At 40.7% G+C, this 26,406-nt stretch overlaps 1 long non-coding RNA gene across 1 annotated transcript in view; it reads right to left on the bottom strand.

Moving 5' to 3' along the window:
• LOC136872473 (uncharacterized) overlaps nt 1-26,406 on the bottom strand; it is a 190,478-nt gene that overhangs the window by 58,339 nt on the left and 105,733 nt on the right. The window contains exon 4 of the long non-coding RNA XR_010859915.2: nt 21,251-21,399. This is a non-coding gene — a long non-coding RNA (uncharacterized lncRNA). The remainder of the gene's footprint in view (nt 1-21,250; nt 21,400-26,406) is intronic.

Here is a 26,406-nt window from a genome sequence, read left to right as displayed (position 1 = left end):
GTTCACAGAACTAATTACAACTTGATGAAATAAGTTATAGCCCAATTGTTCATTACCTGCATATTCTTGGAAGAATACTACATGCTTGTTAACTATTTATCGTGGAGAGAACTTTTAAAAACTTACGCGAGAATGGAACTGGGGTCATTATTCTTTCCCATTCTTCAATGTGCATTCAGATTCAGTAACCAGTATGGACTCGGTGTGAACAGTTTTCATTCATACTTGTTTGGCTGCAGTTCTCTTCACTTCATGTAATTTGATATTTTCTTCGCAGACACTCGACTTGACATTGTACGTAGCTAAGATTTGATTTGATATCACCTAGCATGTTGAGGTGTCTTATGTTAATACCTTATACAGTGACATTACTTGGTATTCTCAAATGGTGATGGTGCTTCTTGTCGGTGTATATACGAGGTCAAAATGGGACGAAGATGAGGGGAATTGGTGCCGTATTTCTTGTGTGGTGATGTTTTGGATTAACCAACCAACCTATAGATGGTGGCAAATTGAAAGGCTCAGAAGTCAAGATTTAAGAAGTGAGCGTTGTGTTAGGTTAGGGATGCACTTATCAAATAACTGGTTTTAAATCATAACGTGAGTTGGGGCATCTTGTCCTTACTAATTAATAGGTTCTTTCCAACACAGTCCCTGTACCAGTACATGGTCTCCTTGCGCATGCGCAATACGAAAAATCCTTTCCAACACAGTCAAAATTGTGTTCATGTATTTGTCCATGTACTGCAGTCAATTGTTCCAACTAACTCTTTGCATCGATCCCTGGCGGTCGGAACTAGTCCGCAGTCTAAAGCACGCACTGAGCCATACATTTCTGTGACATGCGCAGAAACACTGTATAATTGCCTCCTGCTGTACGCTGATTTCTTTCGAGTTCCTTAATCAGCTGTTTTTATGCACATTGCACGCTCTTCTCCCATTAATAAATTAATCAGCTGTTTGGTTACTGAGGTTAGGATGGATAGTGACGACGATTATTTACAATCTTCATCCAGTGAAGAAGAGGTACTATTTTTTGCAAAAAGAAAAAGAAATGAAATTTATTTAGGTGAATGTAATTAAACATCTTTCTTTAGTTATTTATGTATTGTGTTACATTAGGCCTATAGCTTATAAAGGCACAAAAGCTACCAGGTGAAACAAAATATACCGGTAATTGAAATACGATGTATTCTTCAGAAGAAACTGTTCCTCAGTATAATAAAAATGAGTTTTTTTTCGAGCATTTCCGCATTAGCCGAGGAGTTGCTCAAGATATTCAAATCGATATGAAAGAAGTGAGCATCATAAAAGACATTAGGGGCAGAATAGGAAATTATCGGTGTACCGGGCGGTACACCTCCACGCCGCTAATTCAAAAGGTGCGCCAGTTGAAACTCCTCTGCTGGAGGAAGTCTGAACTTTATTGACGGTATTAATTTTCTACTTTCTCAGAAGATGTCACTACCTGTAAATTTTGGAGTTTTAGAACTGTGTCTTTTTTGATGTGTTTTTGTTTTGCTTGAAGTAAGAAGTGTGAACTTTCTCTTCTAGAGGACACTACTGAAGAACTACAATAGTGCACCCTAGTGCGAAGAAAAAGAACTGTTCTTTGGAGAAAATTTTATTTCAAAAGTTTGTTCTTTGTTAAATTTATTTCAGTCATTGGTTAAGTTGGCAATATTACCCCTTTCTTTCCCCTTGTTTTAAATCTAGCCAATCCCTAATTTCTGAAATTAATTTTCCACCGATAATGTGTTTCTTCTTCATCTTGTGTAGGGGTTTCTCTTTATTCTCCAATAACGTGATTGTGGGCGGGTGTTCTCATTCCCCTAACGCCTAGAACCTTCCGCGAGAGTATATAAACTGCTGATTTTAGGGTCTCTGCGCCACTTCTGTTCCATCTTTCAGTGTGTAAAGTACATAGCAGGGGGCGGGAAGCGCCTCTTTCTTCGGCAGCGGTCAACAACAAGGTAATGGCCAATTAATAACTTCTTTCTTTGCTAGCTCAGCAGTTTAACTCTCGGGGCGGGTCCGAAGTTTTTCCATTATGTAACCTTCCGTAAAATGTAAAGAAACTGGTATCTATTCTATCTTTTAAACTGCATATCGGGACAGAGAGTGCTTTACCCTCTCGAGCTCCCAATCATATTGTTTTGAGGTGAACTTATTTTTCTCAACCTATTCTTCGTTAATATAATGTAAATTGTTCTTTTCTGAAGTCACCTCTGTAGTATGGGATTAGCCCTTGCATTAACGGCCTAGGGCCAAGTAGGTTTTAAATAGTGTATTAGGAGTGCGGAGAGCCTCCTTTCAAGTTGGTATTTTAGAGGCCATATAAATAACCTTTTCTCACTTAATAGGCCTCAGTAGATTGGGTATTTTACCCCTGTGTTTATGTCCGTTAAGGACAGCTTGAAGGTGGAGTTTGGTGTGGCCTGGGAGAGGCTTAAATTTGAGAGCGAGTGGCTCTTTTCCGGAAACTGAGTCTTGTATGCCTCGAGGAGGCTTTACGGTGTAATTTGGAGCAAGTGCTCCAGGGTTTGATTGGGGTCTTCTGCCCCGTTGTTGAAATTTGTATATCGTAAAGTTGGGCTAGTTGCTCAAGAATTGTGTTTTCAGGGCTCGAAGCCCAAATCCTGTAAATATTGTAACTACCCTTTGGACTTGCTACTTTGTACCTGCCATGCTTGTTATTTCTTTGTTTTTGAAAAGAAAATATAACCTTGTTAAATTTAACATTTAATTTTAATTCCGTAGTTGGAGACCTATTCACACCCGCACCTTCTTTCACCTCTACCTACCACGGAAAAGACCGTAACAAGTGGTAGCAGAGCGTGGTTGAATGGGTCTCAATTTAGCCCCTTTTGACGGCTAAACATTGTTTTGTTCCGAACTCTAACAATTTTCTCAGTTGCTGGAATTTTTTTTTGAGTTTTTCAAAATTGTTCTGTCATCATGCCCGGACCTCGCGATGTTCTCCATCTTAACTATTTGTGCAAAGAGGAGTTGATCTATGAGTTAACTATCAGAAATGTGCAATCTGGAGGCACGGTTGCAGTAGACACAAATAAGCTTAGAGAGTCCCTTGATTTGCCCATTTCCATCCCCACCTTGGGAGAGAAAGAAGTTGACGACTCTCTTTCCACGATCGTCGAGAATATTACTGGGTTAGCTTCTGTAGTTAGTTTTTTTGATGAAAATGATCCTTCTCCTAATCAAATTAAGCGTGTGCAAGCCAGGCTATATCACTTTTCAAATAGAGTTAACGATCTGTTGTCTCTGAAGTTGAATGACGTTCAGAGGAAGGAAGCTAGTACGCTGCTTGAAAATATTTCTGAATTATCTGGCAAGGTCACTCAATTGTTAACTGGGGAGGTTCCTCCCAAAAGCGATCTACCCACCACAGTGAATGCAGGTAGTGAGGAAGCGCCTCCCAAGGGAGAAGTCAATAGGATAACCGTTGCTGCTCAAACTATCCCTGCCCCATTGGACAACGAATCTGAACGCCGTGCATCGTTGAGTAACATCCGTTCTGAATTAACTTCCTTGCCATTGAAACCTTTGCCTACTATGTCACCCGGGTTCAGCAGCTTGCCTCATCCATTGGCAATGTTGCTCAGAGGTATATCTAAGTTTTCCGTTAATACCACCAGTGACGTAATTTCATTTTTAAGATTTCTAGTTGAATTTCAGGATCATGCTCTTGTGTTTTCTCTTTCTCCATGTCAAATTTTGCAAATCATCTATCCTTATGCAATTGGTATTCTCTCTGACAAAATAGTAAGAGCCATAGCTGAACAGTCATCTATTGAAGATTTTCATGCACACTTGCTTGCAAATTTTATTCCTGCCCGCGCGAGGTCATCTCTGATTCAGAAGTACTATTACTGTGTACAACGCTTGGATGAAAACTTGGCTGATTTCATACAGGACATTAAGTTTTATACTAGAGTGTTTGCTCTTCATTTCCCTGAGGATCAGATTGTACAAGCTATTGTGGAAGGGATCTCACCACCCTACAGGTCATATTTGTGTTTCGCGGCGTGACCGCAAACTTTCTCGGAACTTGAAGCATTGGCCATCTCAGCGGAAGGAGTTAGATACGCCGATTCTTTGCGTGTAGCGAAAGAACCCCCGCCTTCCTTTAGTAATACTCGGCCTCCACCTCGCCGATCAGTCACCCCTCGTAAATGTTATGCTTGTGGGTCGTCTGACCACCTGCGCAATAAGTGTCCACTGATCAAGTCGAGTGGGACAAGTAATGGGGCTGGTTCATCACAAGGCTGTTTTAAATGTGGGGCTTTCTCACATATCGCCAAGAATTGCCCAAATTCGAATAGCACCCCCTCCTGCTCAACTTCTGGTGCAAATTCCACCTATGCCAATAATAAAAAGTGACTAGTGGCTTCGGCTGAGTCGACTAATCCATCTTCCCGAGACTCAGCCCCTAGTAAACAGGTTGTAAATTCAGGGAACGAGCAATTTTCAAATGCATCTTTTGAATGCCCCAAAGAGTGTCTTAGGATTGCGGCGGATTCCCCAGCCCCTATTCCTTTTCTTAAGATTGAGTTAAATAATGAGCCTATAACCGCTCTATTAGATTCAGGCAGTGTCTGTTCGATTATTTCGGCTGAATGGTATTCTAAATTGAAATCTGTTTGTAAACTACCTGACTATGTCTCATCTCCTGTTCTATATGTTTCGGCTAATTCATCTCCATTAGAAATTCTAGGTTCCTTACTGGTCAAAATTCGTATTTTTAAATTTACATGGAAAACCAAACTGTTTGTGGCTAAGCACTTGTCTTGCCCCATCATACTGGGAGCGGACTTTATTTCTCACACTGGTCTTGTGCTCGATCTTCAGAGTAAGTCGTGCACATTCAAATTTGCGTCCAATTGTAACATTCCCTTGTTAAAGTGTAATTCTGTATCATGTTCATCTATTTCGCCTACCCAGGATGAGATGTTGTTAGACCTTAGACATCTACCTGAGGAGCAGGCTGATAGTATTCGCAAATTGTGTCAGTCCTTTCCAGAGGTGTTCTCTGATACTCTTGGTGTTACTGACCTTACTGAATACAAAATTGAGGTCACGGATTCGATTCCTGTCCGTTTTCCACCCTATAGGCTATCTCCACCTAAAATGAAGGCTCTCAAAGAAATCATCGATCAGATGTTGAAGGATGGTATTATTAGGCCCTCTAAGTCGGCGTATTCTTCGCCTATTTTTCTAGTCCCGAAACCCCAAGGAGGCTTCAGGCCTGTCATTGATTATAGGGCTCTCAATCGGAAGGTGGTGTTGCAATCTGTGCCCCTTCCTGACCTTCATTATTGTTTTTCATGGTTTCGTAAGGCCAAGTTCTTTACTATCTTGGACTTGAATCAGGCCTATAATCAAATTCCCCTTGCCGAAGAGTCTAAACACCTTACAGCGTTTGCCACGGACTGGAACTTATACGAATACAACCGCTTGCCTTTCGGGCTCCCCACGGGAGCAGCTGTACTCACTAGGCTGCTAGATAGGGTCTTCTCCGACATCAAATTTGAGTACTTATATCACTACTTGGATGATGTCGTCGTATTTTCAGAGACTTTTGAAGAACATCTAGATCATCTGCGAGAAGTCCTCGATCGCCTTCGTAAGGCTGGGTTAACTGTCAAGTTGTCCAAGGTTGCCTTTGCTAAGCCCTCTATGTCATTCCTAGGGCATATTGTGTCACCTGATGGTGTAGCAGTCGATCATTCTAGAACACAGGCTATCCGTGATTTTAAACCTCCCAAGGACATTAAAGGTATCGCCAGGTTCATTGGTATGGTGAATTTCTTCAGGAAGTTTATTCCTAACTTCGCTAATAGAGCGGCGCCCTTAAACCTTCTTCGTAGGAAAGGCATCAAATTCGAGTGGGGACCTTCTCAACAAGCCGCTTTTGAAGATCTTAAATTAGCTCTCTGTAATGCCCCTGTACTTGCTATGCCTGATTTCTCGAAGAAATTCATCGTCCAAACCGACGCGTCGTCGTCAAAAGTTGCGGCAGTCCTTCTTCAAGAGACTGAACTAGGGAGGCGACCCATCGCCTATGCATCTAGGACTCTATCGGCTCAAGAAGCCAAGTATTCCATCTATGAGCTCGAAGGTTTGGCAGTCTTATTCGCCTTAGAAAAGTTCCGTCTCTATCTGGAACACGTCAAATTCGACCTGGAGACAGATAATCAAGCTTTAAGCTGGGTCTTAGGTAGGCCGCGTCGTACTGGTCGTATAGCCCGTTGGGCCATCCGTATTTCTGCCTTCCAATTCGATGTCAGGCATATCAGAGGTACTGAAAATGTTGTCGCTGATGGACTCAGTCGTATGTTTTCTAACGACGTCGAGACCCATGAACCGGTCGACAGTTCATCACCTCCCGAGTCCATACTATCTGGTGTTAATGCCATCTTAACAGATGCTCCCATGCTTTTTAGGGATATTGAGAAATACCAACGTGAAGATCCGACGCTGGCTCCGATAATGGAAACCCTTTCTTCTGGGGAACATGTCGTCCCTTATGTTCTGAGGAATGGTGTTTTATGTTGCCCTTCGAGGCATGACAAGATGATGAAGGTTGTCGTTCCAGCTGTTCTTGTGCCTATGATCTTCAAATACTATCATGAGATCCCATTGGGGGGGCATCTGGGAATATTTAAAACTCGTGAAAAGATTCGTGAAATGTTCATCTGGAAGGGTATGGACGGTGAAATCCGTGAACTTGTAAAAGCTTGTAAATCTTGTTTGCTTAGTAAACCCACCATGTCCACCAAGGTAGGCCTTCTGTCTTCGCATCAAGCGTCGCGCCCCATGGAACGCCTGTATATCGATTATGTAGGACCCTTCCCCCAGTCGAAGGTAAATGCCAACAAATTCATCTTTGTATGTGTAGATGGTTTTACAAGATTTTCCTGGTTATTTCCGACTAAGCTGGCTACTGCTCAGTCCACCATTACTTGCCTAAATTCTATTTTTGCTTCTTTTGGTCCGTGCCAATATGTTGTGTCTGATAATGCTAAGGCGTTCACATCAAACCTTTTTCGTAAATTCTGTTTTGACTTGTCTATTTCTCGTGTAACTACTTCTGCTTATTACCCTCAACCATCGCTGGCTGAACGGGTTAACCGTAATCTCAGGTCCGCGCTTATTGCCTATCATCATGAAGATCATTCCAGGTGGGACATGTCCTTGCATTGGTTAGCTTTTGCTTTGAATTCGGCGGTTCATGAATCACATAAGTTTACTCCAGCCTCTTTGATGTTCAAGTTTGTTCCCAACACGCCGCTCTCTAACCTCTGGTCTCTGAGTGACGTTCTACCCGAGACAATAGATCCGGACAACATCAAAGATCTTTGGAAGAAGGCTAAAGCCAATCTTAAAGTGTCTCATGAAAAGGTTAGGGAAAGGTATGATCGTGGACGGAGACCCACCCCTTTGAAGGTAGGTGACCAAGTTATGGTCAAGAACTTTGTTCCCGCGGGCAAACTTGCCCCCAGATTTCATGGGCCTTGTATCATTCTCGATTTTCTTACGCCGGTTACATTGTTAGTAAGCAATCCAGCCACCGAGAGGATATTTAGGGTTCACCTGTCCCAGGTGAAACCGTGTAAATTTTGTATCAACTTGCTTCATATAATTTGATAGAAATATGAAGGTTATATTTTTTTTTTTTTGAGTTTCCACTCTTAAAGCATTCTGCTCATCCTATAATATTTTGTTTTATATGTAAGCTTTTTGTAAAACCTGCCCCGATCCGTTAAACTGCCATTTTGTCCTTACCATGGCCATTACCACGCTCCCGTCTCCTGCTATACACACAGTGGCTTGCTTATATTAAATGCCATGGATATCTGCACGCCGCTGGCCCCTCAACCTCTCCACAAAGTCTGTGCCCTCAAAAAGATGATGGTCCAACAATATTCTGCCGCCTAGCTTTAATGTTTCAGTGCCCCCGCAGCCGCGCGGCGCTGTGCCGCGACTGGGTTTGAGGATGGGCCCCCTCGACCCCAGCGAGGACGACATGTGCACGGCGAGCCGGAGCTCTCCTCCCGGCCAAGGCTGATGTGTGGCGCACGACCTGCTACTGGCCCGCAGCCTGTATATCTTCACCGCGGGCGCGGCGTGTTTCAACACCACTGCTCCCCTCATGGTGCGGGCGAGCGGTATCTCAGGGTACTTGAGGGGTCCGAGCGGCCTCTACTGGACGCAAACGGCAACGGCCGATCTGGCCATTCAACTTAGTCTACATCAACTACATGGACATTCCAGTTCGACATTACTACCTTCTCTTGGATTTTTCTGCAATACCTGGTGGACTTAGAAATTTTTTTCTTCTTCTCAACTTTAAAAACTAAAGTTTATCTTCCCTTCTACAAGCATAAAGGCTTTACTTCACCTGCAACAACAAAAATTTTGAAACTGAATCAAACCATATTAAGAAAATCTTAAAAATACTTCTGCAATTGATCTCCACATCTACATCAAAACTTGGACCTAGCTTTCAAACAAATTTCATGTGTCACCCCTGGAGGAACTTTTGGGGGGGGAGGTCTGTACCGGGCGGTACACCTCCACGCCGCTAATTCAAAAGGTGCGCCAGTTGAAACTCCTCTGCTGGAGGAAGTCTGAACTTTATTGACGGTATTAATTTTCTACTTTCTCAGAAGATGTCACTACCTGTAAATTTTGGAGTTTTAGAACTGTGTCTTTTTTGATGTGTTTTTGTTTTGCTTGAAGTAAGAAGTGTGAACTTTCTCTTCTAGAGGACACTACTGAAGAACTACAATAGTGCACCCTAGTGCGAAGAAAAAGAACTGTTCTTTGGAGAAAATTTTATTTCAAAAGTTTGTTCTTTGTTAAATTTATTTCAGTCATTGGTTAAGTTGGCAATATTACCCCTTTCTTTCCCCTTGTTTTAAATCTAGCCAATCCCTAATTTCTGAAATTAATTTTCCACCAATAATGTGTTTCTTCTTCATCTTGTGTAGGGGTTTCTCTTTATTCTCCAATAAAGTGATTGTGGGCGGGTGTTCTCATTCCCCTAACGCCTAGAACCTTCCGCGAGAGTATATAAACTGCTGATTTTAGGGTCTCTGCGCCACTTCTGTTCCATCTTTCAGTGTGTAAAGTACATAGCAGGGGGCGGGAAGCGCCTCTTTCTTCGGCAGCGGTCAACAACAAGGTAATGGCCAATTAATAACTTCTTTCTTTGCTAGCTCAGCAGTTTAACTCTCGGGGCGGGTCCGAAGTTTTTCCATTATGTAACCTTCCGTAAAATGTAAAGAAACTGGTATCTATTCTATCTTTTAAACTGCATATCGGGACAGAGAGTGCTTTACCCTCTCGAGCTCCCAATCATATTGTTTTGAGGTGAATTTATTTTTCTCAACCTATTCTTCGTTAATATAATGTAAATTGTTCTTTTCTGAAGTCACCTCTGTAGTATGGGATTAGCCCTTGCATTAACGGCCTAGGGCCAAGTAGGTCTTAAATAAAGTGTATTAGGAGTGCGGAGAGCCTCCTTTCAAGTTGGTATTTTAGAGGCCATATAAATAACCTTTTCTCACTTAACAGGCCTCAGTAGATTGGGTATTTTACCCCTGTGTTTATGTCCGTTAAGGACAGCTTGAAGGTGGAGTTTGGTGTGGCCTGGGAGAGGCTTAAATTTGAGAGCGAGTGGCTCTTTTCCGGAAACTGAGTCTTGTATGCCTCGAGGAGGCTTTACGGTGTAATTTGGAGCAAGTGCTCCAGGGTTTGATTGGGGTCTTCTGCCCCGTTGTTGAAATTTGTATATCGTAAAGTTGGGCTAGTTGCTCAAGAATTGTGTTTTCAGGGCTCGAAGCCCAAATCCTGTAAATATTGTAACTACCCTTTGGACTTGCTACTTTGTACCTGCCATGCTTGTTATTTCTTTGTTTTTGAAAAGAAAATATAACCTTGTTAAATTTTACATTTAATTTTAATTCCGTAGTTGGAGACCTATTCACACCCGCACCTTCTTTCACCTCTACCTACCACGGAAAAGACCATAACAATCGGCATTACACCAGGTCAGTACAGTAATTGCGTTACTCCTATTCCTTGGAGTCCATGAACGAGAATCCCTTCCAACACAACCTGATCGTGTATAAATCCCGGAACCGGTACGAAGTCAGCGCATGCGTATAGAGTGGTATATGGACGCGTCCATGTACTGACAGCAAACTGCGTGTTGGAAAGAACCTAATATGTTGAGTGAAAATTACATGTGCTGAATCTATTATAAGGTATACCACATGAGGTATGTATGTACAGTGTAAATATTAAGTTGTTTGTGAAGTGGACAAGATGGAGATGTAATTGTTTATTGTGAGTAGACTTTTTATAAACTTTTATTCTCAGTAAATTTAATAGTTAAGCATATGATAACTTTTACTCATACAGTGAAAACCTGGCATGTTACCTAAATTTAATTTCAGGAGTAGACAGGTAAGGTTTTATAGCAAGTTTGGAGCATCGTCAGCCTGATGAGCGTCGCCTTGGGAGAGGGAGTTCTGTCATGCTCTTTGAGTCAATTATTCTTGTAAATTGTTTGCAGGTGGTGCCTAGTTTTGTTATTTATACCTTATCCTAATGACTATTCATTCATGTAGTATTTTCTGTTTCAACAATAAGTTACAGGGGTATGTGACGTTAATTACGACACATATCTCTCCCACGAAGCTTTCTTACTTTCTCGAATATGAACTTGCGTCTTAGCGCAGAGTTTTTTAAACGTTACCAAGTTCGCCACAGTAAGCTGCCTATGATATTGAATATGAGCGCGACGGCGTTCTTTAATAGCTGCTGCAATTTCTTCGTTCCACCAAGGAACGAGTTTTCGGCGAGGAGGCCCTGAAAAGGATGGAATGGACTCCTCAGCAGCAGCAAGAATAATTTGTATTTTGTAAATTATTTCATCGTCTACGGTCCGCCTAGTCACGTCATTAAAGACAGCTAGTGATGTGAACTTTGGCCAATCAGCATGTTAGGCTTCTCCTCGATGGATTTTTGCTTCAACAAAGTAAGAATAATGGGAAAATGGTCATTGTCACAGAGATCATTGTGTGTATTCAACCGAAACAGTGGAACCAACATTCGGCTGCATAGACTTAAGTCTATGCAAGAGTATGTGCCGTAACATACACTGAAATGAGTTGATTTCCCTGTATACAAAATATAAAAATACAGCTCTGTTACTAATGTTTCCAACACTCTTATCCTGGGGCAAGGCGTCTCAGAGCCCCATATGAGGTGATGGGTGTTAAAATCACCCAATAACCGAAGGGAGGTGGAAGGTGATCTATAAGATCAGTGACATCATTTATGTTAAGAGGCTGGCCTGGTGGAAAATAAACATTACACACTGTTGCTATGACAGGCAGGGGTACTCGCACTGCAACTGCTTCCAGTGGGGTTCTTAGAGGAACCTTTTCGCTATAGGTATCAGAACGAACAAAAACACCCACACCACCGGACGCCTGTTGAGCATAATATCGTTCTGTCGAGTATAGTCTGAAAGTTCTCAAGATCGTATGATGACCTGGTCTGAGGTTTGTCTCCTGAATACAGACTATACTCGCCGCATACTCACTAATGAGCTGGCGCAGCTCAGCAAGATGCCTGTCATAACCGTTACAATTCCACTGTAACAGTGCCATAGTGTGAACTAAAAGAGAGAGTGTTCGGTTTTGAGCGACAAGATGCTCTTAAACCTGAACACTATCAATATCAACATCTACATCCGTAGATGTAGATGACAGCTCGACGTCCATCCCGTCATCGACAGACGGCAGGACTGACATCCAGAACTTTGACGCTTTCGGGGGCGAGATATCCCCCTCCGAGGGGAGTACGCAGGTTTTGGAGCAGGCGTACTTGCTGGTGCAGACTCATAACCTCCAGACTGAGGGCATGATTTCCCCTTCGCAGGAGAAGTGTGGGAGCGCCCTGTAAGGGCGTTCCTCTTCTCCGCCTTCTTTTCGAGTTTAGACGGGCTGGGAGATAATTTCCCAGCCCTGGTCGACTTCAGCATGGCTTTCGCCGACCTCTTGAGGGAAGGAGACGTTGTCTTCTTCTTCTCCTGTGCCGGCTTAGGTGTCCCAGTCACCTGGGGCTCATCGATCTTCATGGGTAACGATGTCGTGAATGACGAACCTGGGAGACTCTGTGTTATGCTGTAGTCTATAGTTATTGGTAGGTATATTCGAGGAATTAAACTTTCGGCGCGCTTCCTGGTAGGAAAGACCATCCAGGGTCTTGATCTCCTGGATCTTCTTCTCACTCAGACATGTTGGACAATTCCGATCTCGAGGAGAATGAAGACTACGGAAGTTAGTGTATCTGTACGGAGTTGTGCACTCTTCCATGCCGTGAGCTGCTCTTCCACATGTACCACACACAGACTGATTCGACCAACGAGATACCATATGTCTGAATCTCTGACATTGATAGCATATCGCAGAGGAAGCGGGATATACGGCCTCACATCGCAACGATAAGTTGTTACCTTGGCTTTTTCTGGTGACACTGACAACTTGAAGGAAACAATGAAGGCACCAGTGGCAACATCTTCACCGATGACTTTGCGCGTAATGTGCCGGACGTGTGTCACGCCACGGTTCATGTTTTCCATCAACTCATCATCAGTGTTCAAAATAAGGTCGCGGTGGAAGACGATTCCGCGAACCAGATACAAGGATTTGTGCTCCTCCACTTTGATGTGGATTTCGCCAAAGTGGTCGCACTTAAGCAACTGATCGGCTTGCAATGCTGTGCGAGTCTTCGAAAGCAAACTACCGTTGTGCGTTTTCATGAGATACTCAAGTTTGCCGTAGACGCCTTCAATGTGCCTACTAAAAAATATCGATTTTACCAGCTTAAAATCGTGCCCATCAGTTATCGTAGCAACCAGACACCTAGGGAAGCTGGATCCCATTCATTCACACTGCGCATGTTCCCAGGGAGTAAAACCCCTCAAGGAATCAAAAGTTAAAGAATTTGGTGGGGGACCACCTTGTGCAGGTCAAAGGCGTTTCGAAGCCATGCCCGAAATCATCCTCCCGGATGCCACCCACTACGATTAGGGGTCTCTGTAGCCGAACCAAGCAGCCAAGCAGCCAAGGCAATACCCACCTGGTTGTAGCTGGTATTGCCCGGGGTCTGATGTTGGACGATGCCTAATACGGAATGACTGAGGCAATAACCACTAGGACTCCCTTCCTCCAATCTCCTGTAATAGCACGTACCCCATAGCGTGTACAGAGCACTAAATATAGAGAAAAAATAAAAAACAATAATAATGTGTTGTTCTGGCATTCGGCTGTGCGGGGACCTGTACTGTCAGGTGGATACTACTGCACGGGTACATGACCCTCCCACCCGCAAGATCCCTGGGTGGTCACAAGCGGGCTTTCGGGCATAATCACACATGTAAGAGGCCCATCTCCGAGCAGCACGCACATCAAGAATTTTTAATTGGTCTAAAACTAACCCTAAAAAAGCAACAAAAAATAAACAGGGGATCAATAGCCACATGACCCTTTTAGTCGCCTTCTGCGACAGGAAGGGATTACCTATGAATGTATTCAGACCCTCCCATCCACAGGGGGTCCAACACATTATAACACACCACAATCCATGTCCGTGCCTAGGTTGACCCTTTTAGTCGCCTTTTACGACAGGCAGGGGATACCGTGGGTGTATTCTTCGTCTGCATCCCCCACCCACAGGGGGTAAAAAGAAGAATACTGTTTCAATAAAGTACAGCATAAGGAAAACAAGGTGGCCAGACAGTACTTGTACATGCCGGAACATTTCAGTTAACGTCAGGGATGGCTAAAGTTAGACTCTCACATTTGGCCAGTAAAATAATATCATGTAACAGGGAATTTCCCAGCTGTAAACTGAGGGGGAGATAGCAGCATCACAAAAGATAAGGAAGTTACACACAGGCTATAAATGATGACATCAAGACATATAGGTGTAGAGAAAGCCACTATTCAAGAGAAAAGCCCAGAAGGGAATATTTACTATCCAAACTCAAAATGTGGAAGCATTTCTGTATTTTAAAAAAACAAAAACACGAGAAGCGTCAGGCCTTCCTACTCGCTCTTTATCAAAATACAAACATATTTTTCTATCACAGCTTAAATTTGTCATTTAGAACTCCCCTTACAGATGCATGCTCAACATGCAAGATTTGTGTCCTGAAATTGGAAAAAGGAACAAGATCTGGAGAAAAAGAATGAAATAAGAACTAACCACAGGTTGCACAAACTTTGTGTATAAAAGTTTTATGCAATACTGAAGGAGGAAAATCCAAATGTGATTAAAGTATGTTTTGATATACAACAGAATCAGTCAATATCAAAGCTCCCCACAGGGGAAGTATTTTATTCAAGACAGGTTTGGCTTTATAATTTGTGCATTATGATTCATTCCCGAGCACACAGAAAGGAAGGGATTGCTTTCGATACTTGGCTTGAAACAGAAGGACCAAAAAGATGCAACCAAGTAACCTCTGCTCTATAGAATTTTCTTAGAAACCTTGAAGCATCCCAGCCAGGAAATGACACAAATGAAGTTCATTTGTTTTCTGACTCCTGCAGCAGTCAAAATAAAAATTCAGTAATGCTCTGCACACTAATGGCCTTTATGGAAGAAAGCAGAATTTTTAATAAACTGGTACATTATTTCCCTATTCGTGGGCACAGCTTTATGCTTGCCGACAGAATCTTCAGTGGAGTGGAAAAAGACTACTGAAAAAGGAAAGATATTCGAAACAGACTTTCAACGTATTAGGTCGTGTTACGTACATGTAGTACGTGCTGAAGAGATGTCAAGCACAGAACAAAAGTGGCCAGCCGGACACCAGTGGGATCCGAACCCACAACCTCCCGATTTCGCGTCGGTTGCTCTACCAATTGAGCTATGGTGGCCTAGGCCATCTTTGTTCTGTTTGAAAGGATCTGAGCTACAGGTCTGGCACTGCTGCTAGCACACTGTAGGTTGTGGGTTCGGATCCCACTGGTGTCCGGCTGGCCATTTTTGTCCTGTACTTAACATCTCTTCAACACGTACTACATGTACGTTACACGACCTAATACGTTGAAAGTCTGTTTCGATTACAATTAGGAAAGATATTCTTTCACCGACTGAATACTATAAAATGCTGGAACAGCATGGCATAGTTAAGATACTAAATAAAGACTGGGAAGCAAAGGATCTCAAGTCCAGCGCACTAAAAGCCCTGCGATCTAAGATGCCTTTCAAAGTAACTGCCCAGCAAGTGATGGTTTATAAAAAGTCTAGGAATAAGGTATTGTTGGCAGTATCAGACACTTATAACGGAAGTCCTGTCGAGGCCAAGGTAAGAAAATCCAAAAACTGCAGCCAGGAAGTGAGGAAAGCGACCACACTGGAAAAGAAAAACATGGTCAGCAAGGAAAAGAAAAAGGATGTCTTAAAACTTATGAAGCATTTTAGCGTAACAGAAGGAGGGATTTTTATAAGGACATTGTTGAAATTGATCAATAGGTTTCCAGTTTGGTACTGTTGTAGGCAGCATTTGTTTTGTATTTTAATATTGTTTGTTTGTTCCTATTTTGCACGTCTGCTTATCAAAAATGTATGGAAAAGTGTAATACTAAAGTATTGTATCGTAGTATTACAGCTATGCACTCTGAATGTTGCCAGAGTGCAACTTTTGAAGAGGTAGAACTTGCTCTTGACAGTGCTCTGAAGGAATTAGGCACATATTACAAGGCTAACCACCTAAAGCCAAATCCGTCAAGATCTCGGCTTTGTGCTTTTCACCTCAAGAACAGAGAGGAATCCAGGAAATTACATGTCTCCTGGAATGGAACCCTCTTGGAACATTTTTTCACCCCAAAGTACCTAGGGGTAACGCTGGACCACTCCCTCACTTTCAACAAACACTATTCCAACATCAAACACAAAGTCAGTGTCAGAAACAACATCCTGAGGAAGCTGAGAGGTACAAACTGGGGTGCAAAGCCACAAGTTCTTAGAACCACTCCATTGGCTTTGTGTTACTCTGCTGCAGAATACGCATCCCCTGTGTGGTATAGATCATCCCACGCCAAGACTGTGGACCCTGCCCTGAATGAAGGTTGTAGGTTAATCATAGGATGCCTAAAACCTACCTCTGTTGAGAAACTATACTGTCTTGGTGGCGTTGGACCTCCAAGTATTCGTCGAGAAGTTGCTGCTGATCAAGAACGACTGAAGGTTGAGAATGTTGAAGCTTACCCACTGTTTGGTCATCAACAATCTCAATCTAGGCTGAAATCCAGGAAAAGTTTCCTCCTGACGTCAAAGCCCTTGAAAGGACCACCAGATAAGGCAAGACATTCCTTGTGGAAATCTAAAGAGCAAGACTGGATGGAGCAACGTGAACAACTTCCGGGAGGGCACAATGAAGACTGGAGTGTTTGGAGGTCCCTTAACTGATTAAGAACAGGTGTCGGCAGGGCTAAGTCCTCACTTAAGTTACGGGGCTTCACATCAGAGGACAGCAAGCGCGACTGCGGTGAAGAACAAACAGTGAACCATATGTACCAAAGTCTTCTCTGCCTAATTTCATGCTCAGAGCAAAATTTAATGCTTGCTGATGACAATGCCCTAAGTGTGGCTCAGTTTTAGATAAACATCATCTAGATGTACAGTAAATTTTGTCCATTTCCTCTGTTTGTTAATTGTTTTAATTTCAGTAAATAGTTTAATTGGTATTTTACTTTAACTGTATATATTAAGTATGCTTCTGACACGAGTAAATAAAAAAAATTTTGTATTTCAAAATTGTTTGTTGCTATTTTGCACTTCTGTTTTTCAAACATTTCTGGAAAATGAATGATACCAAAATGTTATATTGCAATAATGCAATTTGAACAACAAAGTAGCCTTCTTTGTAGTTTATGTGAAAAAAAAGTTTAAAAAATGTTGAGATAAAAAGAATCAAAAAAGAAGGTACTTTCAATGTATATTAACAAAAATTTTATCTTCCATCCTTGCATTTAACGACTTTTAAAAAATCTTGAAAACTTTGTCCCTCTATTCTGATATAAAGAATGAAATATTTAGAAAAGTCAAACACATATTCAAAATCGTGCTTAAAAACGCAGTGCAAATGTTATATTATCTTGTTTATATAATTAGTATTTTAATCCAATATATATATATATATATATATATATATTTACTTTTATGCACTATTCGCCTTGTGGAAAAAAAAAAAAAAACTCCTAAATTGGTGGGTAGACTGTCTAACGCGCCTACGAGCCATTGTGGATGCTTCGTACTGTACGTAGTCCTGTCTGCATGTCTTGCTTGAACTGTCTGACTCACAGTAGTCGAGTAGTAACTTATCAACAACAGGATGGAGCCATTCCGAATGCACTCTAGTTCTACACATTACAGATCTTTGTAAATCTAATAATTTACTCACACATCAATGGTATGCGTGTATAGCAAAATAGGATAATACTGGACCACTCCTTCTGGGTGGTTAACTTTTTTCATCAGACACTGTATTTAACTGAACACTAATTGATTAGGTCCATTTATATAGACCTAATTTTTAAATTTCATTTACTCCTCTCGAATACGTCAACAAAATAACAAAAGAGGTTACACCTAAATCGTGGTATTTAATCATAATTAATGCTATAAAAAGCTCTTTGTAATATTAATAATGCTATAAATGGAAAACAATTAATGTTTTAATTTCACACATTTATTTATACTTAATTCTGTGATGACATTTCAAACCTTTAAATTTCTTCCACAATGCATGACAGTCTACACTGAGGACCTACAAAACAAACAAAAAACTATGTTAAGAATACACCATGAACCCAGGGTGTTCCAAAACCTGTTTGTATGTTCATTCGTTCATTCAGAGAACCCAACCTTCAAATGAGATCATCGGTAGTGTGAATCTTCAAGCGAGTGGCTGCGTGGTTTGGAGCACGTAGCTGTCAGCTTGCATTCGGGAGATACTGGGTTCAAATCCCACTGTCGAGAGCCCTGAAGACAGTTTTCCATGGTTTCCCATTTTCACACCAGGCAGCTTCCTTCCCACTCCTAGCCCTTTCCTATCCCATCGTCGCCGTAAGATCTATTTGTGTCGGTGCAGTGTAAAGCAAGTTCTTAAAATCAAAGAAGTAGTAGTGTGAATTTCAGAAGAGATGGTGGGTAGTACGACACCTCAGGCAAATTATAATACCCCAGAATGTAATTTTAAACAATATTAACATGTTTTTTCCCTCTAAATGTTCAAATAAAAAATTACGCACAAGTTATTATCTGCGCACTTTTTAGTGATAGATTTACACCCTAGTGCTGAAGTGGTCGACTTCGGTTATCTTCGAGATTCGTATTGGCAACCTTTGAAACACAAACTAAGAATTGCTTATCATCGCTGTGCGACATCTGGCGTACACTTTAAGTACTCGTACTGTTGTTGTTTACACAGCAAAGCCAAACTATAGAATTCATGCTAGGAACACGTTTCGCAACGGGAAATGTTATATAGTATTATATATTGTGTGTGTGACACAGTTTTTTGCTGAAAATAATAAAGGTTTATAAAATTCATATCGATCGATCATATTATCGATTCAATTCAGATTTCATTTCCATTCAATTGGCAGTATTAACGGAACCCTTCTTACTTCTCCAACGAGTACAAAAATCTATCACTAAAAAGTGCGCAGATAATACTTTTCTTTGAGTATCTTCAGTGTTGCTTCTTTTGCTGCATAGAGATCCTTCTCAGAAATCTAGAGATCTCAACGCATGATAACATTTTTTTTCCCAACAGAAGCACACTAAGTGTCCTTGTACTCATATTTAGCTGAAAATCTGTGTGATTCTTACAAACAATAATGAATATTTGGGGAGATAGTGGATTCGAACCCCACTGTTGGCAACCCTGAAGATGATTTTCTATGGCTCCCCATCTTCACACCAGCAAAGACTGTACCATAATTAATGCCACGGACACTTCCTTCCCACTCCCAGCCCTTTCCTATCCTATCATCACCACATGATCTATGTAACTGCGACATAAAACAATTTGTAAAAGAAGAAGAAAGAGAAAATATGTTCGGCTGAAGCATTGCTGTGAGGTATCACTAAAATGGTAAACATCACTTGAGGAAGAATTGAATATTTAATGTTTCCAGAAGCACCTTTCAGCTTTGAAATTTTAGCCCATGCTACATCCACTGTTTCACAGTTTGAATGTCTTCATTTAATGGATCTGTTTGGTAGGAAGCGAATTCCACTTCCAGTTTGTCTTCACCAGGGTTCTCAATATCCGGCTCCATGGCTAAATGGTTAGCGTGCTGGCCTTTGGTCACAAGGGTCCCGGGTTCGATTCCCGGCAGGGTCAGGAATTTTAACCAAAATTAGTTAAGTTTGCTGGCACGGGGACTGGGTGTATGTGTCGTCTTCATCATCATTTCATCCTCATCACGACGCGCAGGTCGCCTACGGGAGTCAAATCGAAAGAACTGCATCTGGCGAGCTGAACTGGTCCTCGGACACTCCCGGCACTAAAAGCCATATGCCATTTCTCAGGGTTCTCAATTATGTTTTGAAACAATCTGACAACAACAAATGATGAAAACAAAGCAGCTGCTTTCAATGAAACATCCACTAATTCTGCATGCTCTACCAAAGTCAAGAAATAGGAATTTGTCAAACATATAGCTGCATGCTATAGTGAAGAAAATTCTTACCAATTTGAAGAACTGTCTCATATCATCCCCAAATTAACTGCCAGCCTCACTTCCTCACTTAATATTCTGTCTTGTAACTCCAGTTACAAGATCGTTGTCATCTTTCTGAAAACTCTTGCTACTGAACTTTATATCGGTAATGTATTTCGAACTACTTCTAGGGGCCAATGACCTAAATGTTAGGCCCCTCTAAACAACAAATATCGTCATCACTTATTTCTAATCACTTTCCAATCTTTTCAGCATTCACAAACCGCACCATTCAATCCACCAACAATCCATTCATTCATCTGGCCACTTTATGTATGGAGCTTCTACTTGCAACATGACGTACTGTGGGAAAACAGCGACTGGAATATATGATGAGAAAAATCACCATCTTAGATGCCATGCATTTCATTAAGGCTGCCTGGGAGTCTGTGAAGCAAAACACCATTGGGAACTCTTTAAATGTCGTGCTTCCGGTGATGACTCTTTTGTTGAAATCACCCATAATTAATTATGCTGCTTTCTTTGGATCTTTTCCAGATCTCTTATCAGTAATCCTGGTGTGGGACCCATACACTGGAGCCATACTCTAATTGGGGTCTTACCAGTGACTTATACGCTCTCTCCTTTACATCCTTACTACAACCCATAAATACTCTAACAATCGTATTAAGAGATCCGTAACATTTATTTACAAACAACGGGAGTTACAGTTCAAGTTCTGCAATCACCGACTTAAAGTCGGGAGAAACTAGTAACTGATCGAGATGTCAGGAAGCAATGTAAAAAAAAATCAGGAGAGCTGGCAGGTATGCATTTGTTTCTTTTTTGTTCAGGAGTCAACATTTTTGGGACCAAATTTAGAGAACTGTGACATGTTCTAATTTTTGTGAAGAATTGTGTGAATACTTCCAACTGAAATTCCACCCACTAATGATATCTCTTCAATAGTCTTTTGCCAGTCACCCCTCACAACTTCACACAGCCTCTGAATGTTTGCCTCATTTGCTGCAGGTGAAGGACGACCACGGGGCATATCATATTATTTTATAGTTGCAGTTCCTTCACAAAAAACATTTATGCCGGGCATAAACTTGCTTCTCTTTTATTCCTGCTACACCATAACCTTTCTCAAGCTTTTCTAATGTCTCTGAAGGAGATCTGTGTAACAGAACACAAAATTTAACATTGGTACATTGTTCTGCAGTCATCATTCTCAAATGCGATAATCAAACAGCAACAGACAGTTGCCACACAGAGGCAGCAATGGTCAAGAACAGGACATTTGTATGGAAGTAATGTAAGGAGTGCTGCCAACAACTAATGCAGAAATTTTCTACCGGGAGCTTTTTGAGCCCAGTTATATATACATAGTGAAAGAGGTCCCAGAATACAATACACTATTTCAGAGTAATGGGTGACCTCATTAAACAGAAACTTAATTATCCTACCTTCTTAGGAATTGAGTCATCTAGCAGCAATCACACGATGTATTCACCTGAACTTCAGATCTATGTTGCTCCTATCCAGACTACGACAACATTTCTAACTGGTGGAAAGCTACCAAGAGAACTTGGGAGCACACAAATGTGCTTCAGACCTGAAGAAAAGGAAAAAACGAGTATGTAAATTTAAACAGTACACATGGCAAAAAATGTTCAGGAAAAATAAATATCCTAAGTAATACCATTACTGACACTGGAACAACTTAACAGCTCATGGAATAGATGTCTTGTGAAACACACAGTACAATCTTTAAACATTTTCTATTATATTTATTCACATAATGCACATAGTAGAACAGGTACCAAATTCCAATAACATAGAAATAAAAAATAGGAAGATTTTTTAATTCTTGGATTTCATCACATATATTGTGCCACGGTCTAAGTGAAAAAAGGACAGGATAAAAGGCATGCATACCTACAGTTACAATGTGATTTGATCATTAAATTTTAAATCTTAAACTTAAAAAAAAAAACCATTAAAATGGTAACAAAAAAACGTACCTAATCACTCTCATTTATGACACATACATACGAATAATAACACAGTCGAACCTTGATATCTCGAAACTCCATTACTTGAATTTTGAGTATATCGAACCAACTTAGATTTTCCGGCCGTTTGTCCTATTCTTCGCGTGTATTTATTTCTCTATTATCGAAATTCGGTTATACGAATTTCTCGATTTCTCAAAGCAAACATTTCCTCCCTTGAAGCAAAAAATACTCTGTAACTCGAATTTTGTGCAACATTAACTGTGCAATACGGCATTTGCGGTTTGTGAGGAACAGTTAACAAGTAAAGAAAGGGTTCCAGTGAAGCTGGAAAATAATATGACGGGAACCGAAAAACTCCAACTTCTAGTGATTGGCAAATCGGCAAAGCCTCGCCGTTTCTCGGGTGTCAATTACCGGTCACGTACGAAGCAAGCCCAGAAGTCGCGGATGACAAGCTCCATTTATGAAACTCGGCTGCGTGGTACTGACGAAAAGTTTCAACGTGAAGGGAGGAAAGGTTAACCAACGTGTTAACAGAGCTATGTTTCTTATTTCACTACTGTATGTACTGTATCCAGTCTTCTAAAAAGTTATTATAATAAGGGTTATAATTAAAGTGATGCCATAAAATAGAGTTTCTTTGTATATTTTTAAGTACTGGTGCCGTTAAACATAATGTACCATTTCATTGCCCTGGTCATTTAGAATCGCGATATTAAAATCGTCGTTTTGCCGTGAATAGCGATATAGTGTCGGAAATCATGCGGCAGAAAATACGACTTGTAATATACAGACGTGCAGAATTAAATAGGCCATGAATATCTTGGAAGAAAGTGCAGACATGTGAAATCCAAATGGCCGTGATTTAGATGAATGCAGTGACTTTTAATTGGAAGAAACAACAATAGGAACGGGGGAACATCGCCTGAAGTCACCAGGAAGAGATTTACGAATGAATTGATATGCAACTAGAACATAAGATTTAAAAGGGATACTTCCTAAATTTTTGTAAAACCAGATTGCATTATAAAGTTGTGACGATATATTTTTCGTAGTCGTAACAGAAATCCCAAGCGGAGTATCGAAAAAAAAAAGGAATAAACGAAGTAAATAGTGGAGCGCAGGTTCCGAGTAAACTGGAGTATCAAAGATTTATTATTGAAGACGAAAATCGATCAATTAATGTATCTAGTGAAGACACGGCAACATTTAAGATACCTCTTAAGATAATTCAAATTAAAATATTGACGTTTGTCACATCATAACCTACTCTGCTCAACATAAGTATAGTTTAAGGAAGATCTACGAGTAGCATGGTTGTCAAGCTAATGATGTCTTCAAATATGTGTTTTATGCATGTCTTCGAGAGCTACGTGATGACCGGCTAGACTGAAGATGGGATGAGAGTCTGACGGTAACCCGCCAACCATTCCTACGGACCCGAGGATCATGGCCGCAGCCCGGTCATGATGCAGCGATAACTCGGAGATGAACGTCCTAGGACAGGGATGGCGAACCTTTCCAACTAGTGTGCCATTTTAACTCTGGTTTATCATTCTCATCTGTTGACTGTGCCACTTGTTGTTTTCCATTTCCATTAAGGGATGTCTACAACCTACACCCCCCCACCTCGCAACTTCCTTTCAATTTCCCGATTATGTTTCATAATACGTTATTTATTTATTTATTTATTTATTAATTTATTGAGTTATTTATTTACTATACATATTTGCATAACGGGTGCAATATATCTTGTAAATACATTGATTGCATGTTCCGTGGGGGCGCGGCGGTTTCCTACCCACTCGTAAGCCTATCTCATCGTCGCCACAAGTCCTATCTGCGTCGGTGCGACGTAAAACAAATTGTAAAAAAATTATTAGATATAAAAATCTAAAGTACTAATATTGCGAGCTTCATTATCTTCCCATGTTGTAGTTTGTACGCTCAACAATTAAACTAATTTCTCCCTCATCACATTTCCATAAGAGAATCTAAAAAAAAAAAAAAAAGGCTATCCTTGTTTGTAAGGTCACATTCATGCTTTCTTCAAAACATACTGCATATATGTGGGAGTTATCCAAATTAGCTTTCAACTGCTCCGAAACTTCTTCACTCATTTTTATTATTCTGTCCTTGACAGCAGTTCAGCTGGCTGGGATTCCTTTAATCATGTTAATTAGTAGTTGTTTGTTAGGGAAGTTTTCAAATGATGTGTCGGGCGTCAATAGGAAACTTTCATTCAACAACTCACCGTCAGAAATCTGTTTCCCATGCATGCTGTACTATGCAGTGAGACAGAAAGAAACAGCCGCACTGATATTATTCCTTGGCCGGAAAGATGATACAAAAGAACTAGTTTGTTTTGTGCAATGTTGGATATTTTGTGAAACAAACTCTCTTCTTTCTTCATTTGAAATGGAACAAACATTTGAATGAGCAGTCTCAAAATTGCGCTTTACATTAAATGTGGGGGATACAACTGTTTTCGAACACAGGCAACACATCTTTTTAACAGTCCGAATTCCCTTGGCCAGAGTTCTTGAAAAATATGGTCACCACCTTTGTTAAGTTTCTGTTTTTTTCGGCACCAAAAACATATTTGCGATGTCCGTATACCAAACCACCAGAAAACGACACTATCTCATTGACTTTCGGACCTATCAGTGTAGCAGTGTTGCCATATTGCACGTCCGAATGGAACTAGAATTTAGATTTTCGATATTTATTTCTTACACGTGAAACACTGTAAGATATGCACTGTCTGTAGTATGAGACATATATAAAATATTATTATGTTCATGTGGCGTGTCACCGAAATCGTGTCCGCGTGTCACCTAGTGACACGCGTGGCATAGGTTCGCCATCCCTGTCCTAGGAGAACCAGGAAGCAGCCATCCCAGTCCAGAAACGCAGATGGATTAAGTTAAGTTTCACAAATTTCTTTTCTTAAATTGTAGCAAATACAGTAGAGACAATACACGACACTTACGGATTTCGCCTTGCTAAAATGGGAGACAATTCGACGGTGGCGCTCCTAGTGACTTGACCTGAACAAATCGCGCTAAATTCAAATATCAATGGAAATGTATATACGGAAATGGATAAATAAATTACGTCTAGAAAGACAGTGGTATTGAGATATTAACTTCGAAGTTGCTAAAGCAACTCTGGATAAATGAATGAAGAATTATTTAAAAGGTTATTATTCAAAGACTGAAATTAGACATATAAACAAGGTGTGAAATGGACTGCTGTGAAATGGCTTGATGCAAGTATGAAGAATGAGATTTCCACCTAATCAATACTTTATTGCTGATAAATAGTAATTTCCAGGTTTCATTTATGCATTACTTTTTTAGCTTTAGCATACCTGCCTGAAATCTTACGGTCGGATTTGTCTTTTTTCCTCATTTAAAAACAATGTATCATCACATTAAGACATTTGTCAATAAAAATATCGGCACATTCCTTACACATATGATGCAATAAATTAACATTTAATAGCTGGACAATTTTCCTCTTAACATGAAGCCTACTAACAGAAAGAAAATCTATAAAATCCCGGCTTTAATCTGAGAAGAGGGATAAAAGAAAGAAAAGTTTGAAAATGTTGTCGATAGTGATGCTTTGAGGAATATTTACGTACAATTAGAGTAAAAATGTAACATACCCTTGGCTGTATAGTCGAGGATTTTTAAAGTCGCTGGCCTGGAAATGATCTGAACAGATCTTATAATTCTTATACAAGCGTAACGTCCCTTCTTTCTTGTACACTTTATCCAAATCGCTTCTGTGACATTTCAAAACCTACAGATCACACCTACAACAACACATCGGTATTGAAGGTTAATTGCTGCACTATACAATAAAATATGCGTAATATATTTTAAGCCCGTTAAAACATGGGTCGAGCAGGTCAGAAGATTATTAAGTCCTATAAAAATATCTGTCACTGGAAGAATATATATGCAAACACAATATTACTTACATGTTCTTGTCACGAGGGAACCTGAAGAACGAGCGCGCATTTTTCTCTACTTCGTAATTACTGCAGCCAAACACAGCACATACCTTTCCCCTCATGTTGAGAGGAGATATCAAGGAATGACACACGCTACTATTTAATTATGTCAACTCACTGAAAACGCATAAATAACACCAAAAACTTCACACAAAAATACACGTGCTCTTATGACAGAATCAGTACCGTTCAGGTCTATCCGCTAGAGTGAGCTCCAATAGCTGTCCCTCGATATCTCGCTCAGTGTCTTGTATTGTCTCTACTGTATTTGATTGTAGTTATATGTATATCATTTGATATCAAGTTGTCGATGGTGATTGTACAAGAGCTAGGGCGATATATCTTCGAGAGGTGATCTCAATATCGAGTTTCAGCGCGAATGTACCAATGTTGATGTTTAACTGATGGATTTAGGTAATCTTCCAAAACTAATAAACACTCCCATGTGTAGGAAAGATAACACTCGCAAATGATGTGCTTTGCTTGCAATGTTTAGCTTTCTTTCAAAGAATATTGCCGTACATAATGTGAAATGAGATATTTGAAACGAGAATATGTAGTATATTGAATTGTAGGTTAA

Source organism: Anabrus simplex, chromosome 4 (genome assembly GCF_040414725.1).
Source record: "Anabrus simplex isolate iqAnaSimp1 chromosome 4, ASM4041472v1, whole genome shotgun sequence".
In the NCBI taxonomy this organism is placed as follows: domain Eukaryota; kingdom Metazoa; phylum Arthropoda; class Insecta; order Orthoptera; family Tettigoniidae; genus Anabrus; species Anabrus simplex.
Note: the sequence above shows the minus strand (reverse complement) of the source record. Positions and strands in the feature narration are given on the sequence as shown.